At 41.3% G+C, this 7,103-nt stretch overlaps 1 long non-coding RNA gene across 1 annotated transcript; it reads left to right on the forward strand.

Moving 5' to 3' along the window:
• Positions 1-1,837: 1,837 nt before the first annotated feature.
• Positions 1,838-5,447, forward strand: LOC134947791 (uncharacterized). Its single transcript, XR_010182779.1, has 2 exons — positions 1,838-2,073; positions 3,622-5,447. It is a non-coding gene; the product is annotated as an uncharacterized LOC134947791 (long non-coding RNA).
• Positions 5,448-7,103: the final 1,656 nt, after the last annotated feature.

Consider the following 7,103-nt stretch of genomic DNA (forward strand, 5'->3'; position numbering starts at 1 on the left):
ATGTATGTATAAAGAAGAAAGAAAAAAAAACCACGGGTAGGTGGTATACAATTATGGACGGACTGCCGAGTGCTGACACAGAGGTAGCTACAGCCGTGGACTACCGTACTGTGTCTGCTGCTAATATAGACTGGTTGATAAAGAGATGTAGTATGTATGTATAAAGAAGAAAGAAAAAAAAACCACGGGTAGGTGGTATACAATTATGGACGGACTGCCGAGTGCCGACACAGAGGTAGCTACAGCCGTGGACTACCGTACTGTGTCTGCTGCTAATATAGACTGGTTGATAAAGAGATGTAGTATGTATGTATAAAGAAGAAAGAAAAAAAAACCACGGGTAGGTGGTATACAATTATGGACGGACTGCCGAGTGCCGACACAGAGGTAGCTACAGCCGTGGACTACCGTACTGTACTGTGTCTGCTGCTAATATAGACTGGTTGATAATGAGATGTAGTATGTATGTATAAAGAAGAAAGAAAAAAAACCACGGGTAGGTGGTATACAATTATGGACGGACTGCCGAGTGCCGACACAGAGGTAGCTACAGCCGTGGACTACCGTACTGTACTGTGTCTGCTGCTAATATAGACTGGATGATAATGAGATGTAGTATGTATAAAGAAGAAAAAAAAAACCACGGGTAGGTGGTATACAATTATGGATGGACTGCCGAGTGCCGACACAGAGGTAGCTACAGCCGTGGACTACCGTACTGTACTGTGTCTGCTGCTAATATAGACTGGATGATAATGAGATGTAGTATGTATAAAGAAGAAAGAAAAAAAACCACGGGTAGGTGGTATACAATTATGGACGGACTGCCGAGTGCCGACACAGAGGTAGCTACAGCCGTGGACTACCGTACTGTACTGTGTCTGCTGCTAATATAGACTGGTTGATAATGAGATGTAGTATGTATAAAGAAGAAAGAAAAAAAAACCACGGGTAGGTGGTATACAATTATGGATAGACTGCCGAGTGCCGACACAGAGGTAGCTACAGCCGTGGACTACCGTACTGTACTGTGTCTGCTGCTAATATAGACTGGATGATAATGAGATGTAGTATGTATAAAGAAGAAAAAAAAAACACGGGTAGGTGGTATACAATTATGGATGGACTGCCGAGTGCCGACACAGAGGTAGCTATAGCCGTGGACTACTGTACTGTACTGTGTCTGCTGCTAATATAGACTGGATGATAATGAGATGTAGTATGTATAAAGAAGAAAGAAAAAAAAAACCACGGGTAGGTGGTATACAATTATGGATGGACTGCCGAGTGCCGACACAGAGGTAGCTACAGCCGTGAACTACCGTACTGTGTCTGCTGCGACTGGATGATAAATAATGATATAAAAAATATATATATATCACTACTGCAGCCGGACAGGTATATATTATATAATGACGGACCTGCTGGACACTGTCTGTCAGCAGAATGAGTTTTTTATAGAATAAAAAAACACCACACAAGTCACACGACGAGTGTTTAACTTTTTCAGGCAATCACAATATAGTATACTATACTGGTGGTCAGTGTGGTCAGGTCACTAGTCAGTCACACTGGCAGTGGCACTCCTGCAGCAAAAGTGTGCACTGTTTAATTTTAATAATATGTACTCCTGGCTCCTGCTATAACCCAGTGCCGAAACTAGGGAGGGGCTAGGGGGGCATGTGACCCAGGCGCTGGATTGGATAGGGCGCTGGGATCAGCTGCATCTTACACAGCAGAAAAGGTAGTGTAGAAAAATGGGATTTGTAGTCATGTGTGCTACTGCTTAAACGTTATGCAGTAACATAGAGACTACAAATCCCATGATGCATTGCACCGCTGCTGTAGCTGCAGTAATCAGGACAGCGTGTGTAGCTTCCCTTCCGCAGTGGCAAGCCGAAAAAGTATACCTGCCGCCCGCCCTAGCTATAAATGTGTTCATGCTGCTGACCTTTCTTTGGCCCCACACAGAGCTGCAGTGTATTCAGCGCTGAGTCGCTGACAGCACAGTGATGGATGTAAGGAGGACGGCAGCCTTCACCTCCACGTTAGTAAAGAGAGAGAGGACTGGAGGTAAAGCACACTCTCTCTCTCACTGTGACTGGTGTTAACCCCTGCAGTTCATTTATACTGTAGTTTTCTTAAGTTTATATGCAGTATATTGACCTAATCTTTAATGCTGAGACTGCCTATTTTCACCACAGTGACAGCTACAGATTATATATATATATATATATGTGTGTATATATATATATGTGTGTGTATGTATGTATGTATGTGTATATGTATATATATATATATATATATATATATATATATATATATATATGTGTATGTATATATATATGTATGTATATATATGTATGTATATATATGTATGTATATATATATATATATATGTATGTATATATATATATATATATATATATATACACACATATATTACCATGTGTGTATTACCGGGGACTGCTGGTCTGAGGGATATCTGTTTTGAATATTGTTGTTCGTTGCTTACTTAATTTTTTTTTTATATATTTTATTTTTCTATGTAATTTTTTTTAAATTTAATATATTTCCTTTTTTTTTTTTTTTTTTGGAGGGTGGGTGGGGGCGCTAAATTACTGTATTGCCCCGGGTGCCGTTAGTCCTAGTTTCGGCCCTTAATAACCTATAACTGGCTGCTCCCCAGTCTCCCCCACAATTAAACTGTGTGAGCACAGTCAGATATTATACATAGATGATGCAGCACACTGGGCTGAGCACAGATATGGTATGTGACTGAGTCACTGTGTATCGTTTTTTTCAGGCAGAGAACGGATTATATTAAATAAAACTGCACTGGTGGTCACTGGTCAGTGGTCAGTCACTAGTAAACTCTGCACTCTCTAGTACTCCTAAGCTCCAGTAAATCAAGTGTCTCTGTCTCAATCTCACTCTCTCTCTTCTAATCTAAATGGAGAGGACGCCAGCCACGTCCTCTCCCTATCAATCTCAATGCACGTGTGAAAATGGCGGCGACGCGCGGCTCCTTATATAGAATCCGAGCCTCGCGAGAATCCGACAGCGTCATGATGACGTTCGGGCGTGCTCGGGTTAACCGAGCAAGGCGGGAAGATCCGAGTCGCTCGGATCCGTGTAAAAAAAGCTGAAGTTCGGGCGGGTTCGGATTCCGAGGAACCGAACCCGCTCATCTCTAATAATTTGTTTAAATGTCAAACTGCAAATATATTAATGGAATATAATGTTTGTAATATAGCATACTGTATATCATTTACATACAGGAATACATGTAGCTTATTCCATTTAGCATACATATACCTATTTATCCTCGTGAACATAAGTTCACTTTATGTTACTTACAACTGTCACTGGAAATGGTACACTTTTGGTATCTACTTACATGGAATTGCAGCTCCAACTGGACACACAATGTGGAAAGTACGTATAAATATGTTATTTCAAAGTTCAGCTGGCTTTCACTGTGGGACCCCTTTCATTTCAATCTGTTTTTTTTTTTTTCAGCTACAATAGTTTTAAGATTAATTTATATCTTCAATGCATCATGACATTAAGAACGTGTGATAATTGTACATTCGTTTTTTGTTTTTTTTACATCAAAAGTGCTCTTTCCTGTGCCCAGTGACAAAATAGAAAGAAGATAGATCTCCATCACCCCCAATGAACTCGGATGTACCGTAGTCCATTTACAAGGAAGACAATTGTTCTGTTCCCTTCATTACTAACAAAGAATGATCCTGAATTCTATGTAAATATTTTATCCCACTCACTGATGACATACAAGTGAATCCAGCATTTTGTGAGGAACGCTCCCATCTGCTCAGTTCGTCCCACCAGAACGTTCCAAATCTGGCCCCCACAGAGGTGCCACCAATTTCATGTAATAGTTCCATGTACTTTGCACTCAGGTGCATTAAGAGTCCCATTACTCTGCCAAAGGTCTGTGAACTAATCTTAAAAAATATAGAATCCCTAGAAGGCAAAATGGGGAGTAAATGTAAGTCATGGAATGTATTGTCATAAAGATTCATTAATGCTGATTGTCTATTTCAATGTCAATTGCTAGAAGAGGAGTTTATATTATATACAGTTAGACAGCGGAACTATCTTTCATTACAAATATTCTGACTTTCCATCAGGTTTCCTGACTCTTGCAGGTTGTGTTTTGTGCTGGGAAAACAAATTCTCACAATCAGTTTTCAGGTCTGTTTTTACCATATAAAACATTTTTCCCATATTTAATCCTAAGGTAAATACAAACGGAAGGTCATTCAGATCTAATCGCTGGGCTGCTTTTTTTGCTGTGGGAGTGTATTATCTCCATGCAAGTGTGCGATGTTATGTGTACGCTGAGATGCTAAAGTTCTGTGTATGCAGTCTCTGCGCAGCCCAGGACTTCCTCTTCCAGTGCGATAGAATCAGGCTGATTGGGGCCGGAGCTGACGTCACATACCCATACGCTTGGGCACGCCTGCTTTTTCCCGAGCACTCCCAGTAAACGGTCAGTTACCACCCGTAAATGGCTTCCTCCTGACAATCACCTTGCGAACGACTGTGCAAACGTATTTTTCGCACCATCCCGTCACTGACCAGCGATACCCGTTGTTGTTGTCCGCATGCGCTTTTATGAACAGATCACCCGCTCTGCAAAAGGGCACAGCAGCGATCAGATCTGAATGACCCCCACGGTGCAATGTAACCTTACGATTATGACTATATAGTTAGTGCAAATCGCACCGTGTGTACAACGCTTGCGATACTGATGCGCGTGCCCGTGGGGTCAGTATCGCAAGAAAAGATAGACTGTGCAGGCAAGTCAATCTTGACTATATTTTGTACACTCTAGTACATAGTACAGATGGAGCCACCCGTCTGCGCGCCTATCGCCTAGAGCGTGCCGGTCAACCCGGGTACGTGCACCTGCAATGGAGACGTGCCCCATTCACTTGAATGGAGAGCGTCTCCATCTGCGCACCCGGACAGTGATGCTGTGAATGGGAGCGTCTCTGTGCACTCCCGGCGTGACTAGGCGCACGGATCGCCTAGTCATGGTAGGAGTTCTCATTTGCGATGGAGCCGCCTCAGATGAGCGCGGCTCCGTCTGTATAGTCAAAATTGGCACTTAGTCAAAATCTCACATAGTCAAAATCTCAAGTAAAGATAGTCAATATCGGTGGTTCAGGGCTCCGGGGAGTTAATATCTCACCGTGTGTATGCACCTTAAGACTCCTGTCACCAAGTTCCATAAAAATATATATATATTTTAATGATATTTGTTATTATCAGATTCTAAGCATAGTCTTTATGTGACTTACTTGTACATCACATTCATCACTATTTGTACTAGATCATTTATTTCCAAAATTCCTGTTACTATTTGTAGTTTTTGATTAGAAATGAAACATAATAAAGTCTATAAGTAAAGCGTATATTGAATTTGTGAATTGCATTTGTCAAGCAATATAACACAGGAATTTATGTTAAATGTATCTACTTTTACTTAATAATGCCTTTATCTTTGTCTTCCACTTACAGCCAGTCTTCTTCATAATCCTTTCACACTACAATAGCTTTGGGGTATAGCTTACAGGTCAAGGCTTTGTATAACATCATTGGGTAACAAAGGGGTAAATTAACTAATGCTTATTAAAATTAAACTGGTGATGTTGCCTACAGCAACCAATCAGATTCTATCATTTCTCTATTGTATCCTATAAAATGATAGACAGAATCTGATTGGTTGCTATGGGCAACTTCACCACTTTTCATTTTTAGAAGCTTTAGTAAATATACCCCAGATGACACAAATATGTCAACCAGCAGGAATAGAGGCTGACCCATGTTTGTACACTACATTATGTAATCTCCTCCTGACTGACATTCCTGACAAATACCTCTCTCCACTCCAATCTATCCTCAATGCTGCTGCCCGGCTCATTTTCCTCACCAAATGCACTACGTCCACCTCTCCTCTCTTACAAGACCTTCACTGGCTCCCCTTCCCTTTCAGAATCCATTTCAAGCTTCTCACACTTACTTACAAAGCCATCACCCACTCTTCTCCCACCTACATCTCTGACCTTATCTCCCTTTACACTCGCACCCGTCCTCTTCGCTCTGCTAATGCACACCGACTCTCCTGCCTACGGATTACTTCCTCCCACTCCTACCGCCAAGATTTTTCATGTGCTGCACCACTTCTCTGGAATTCCCTACCTCTCGCCCTCAGACTCTCCACCTCTCTACAAAACTTCAACGGGCTCTCAAGACCGCAAAAAAAGGTAATAAATAATACCCAAAGGTATTCGGGCGCTATTAGGCGAGGTGCTCAGCTAAGCAGCAGCCAATGTTTAGAGGGAAGTCACTCCCAATATATTGCACTGAAAGAAGAAGAAAAGAAGGCTGCGTTACCAGAGGAGAGACCAATATAGTTCACTAAATGTGTAAAATTTTAAGACAATTTATTAAAAAACAATAACTCATTAAAAAGCAACAATATTCTGTGCAGTGATATTATGCCATGTGCATACATAAAAGGATAAAGTTTACCCAAAGTGATGGTTCAGGACATATATTATGTAAATTCTGTGGGATCCGTTCTAAGTTTTGCCCTAAAATAATGTAAATGTCCAGTTATAATCCACCGTGGAGAGTCCCTTTTAGATGGTATTTAGAGAGTCCAATACAAATTCCATATGCCGCTAGAGGATTGAATACAGTGTCCCATAAATGGTGAGTACCTCATGCAGTGCAGTAATTGGATGGTGCCTCTCTAGGACTCCTCTGGATAGCTGGAAGATGGTGAGGGCTGGTTCGGATCCAATTGAAAGTTGTCCTGCTCCAAGGGGTAAATGTCTGACGCGTTTCGCTGCATGAACCTTGCAGCTTTTTCAAACCTTCAAAAACTTTAATAATCTTCAACTGAACCAAATCCAGCAGTCTTCTGCCACCTGATACTTATTCCAGTGTCATCTGCTGATGTAGCTTTGTTTATTTACCCTGTACTTGTCCTATATTGTCATCAACTGTAAGTTGCTGTTTTCCTGTTTTATTGTTTGTTTATGTACTCGGTAGTTGGGCGCTGC

This window comes from Pseudophryne corroboree, chromosome 8, assembly GCF_028390025.1.
Source record: "Pseudophryne corroboree isolate aPseCor3 chromosome 8, aPseCor3.hap2, whole genome shotgun sequence".
Lineage (NCBI taxonomy): Eukaryota > Metazoa > Chordata > Amphibia > Anura > Myobatrachidae > Pseudophryne > Pseudophryne corroboree.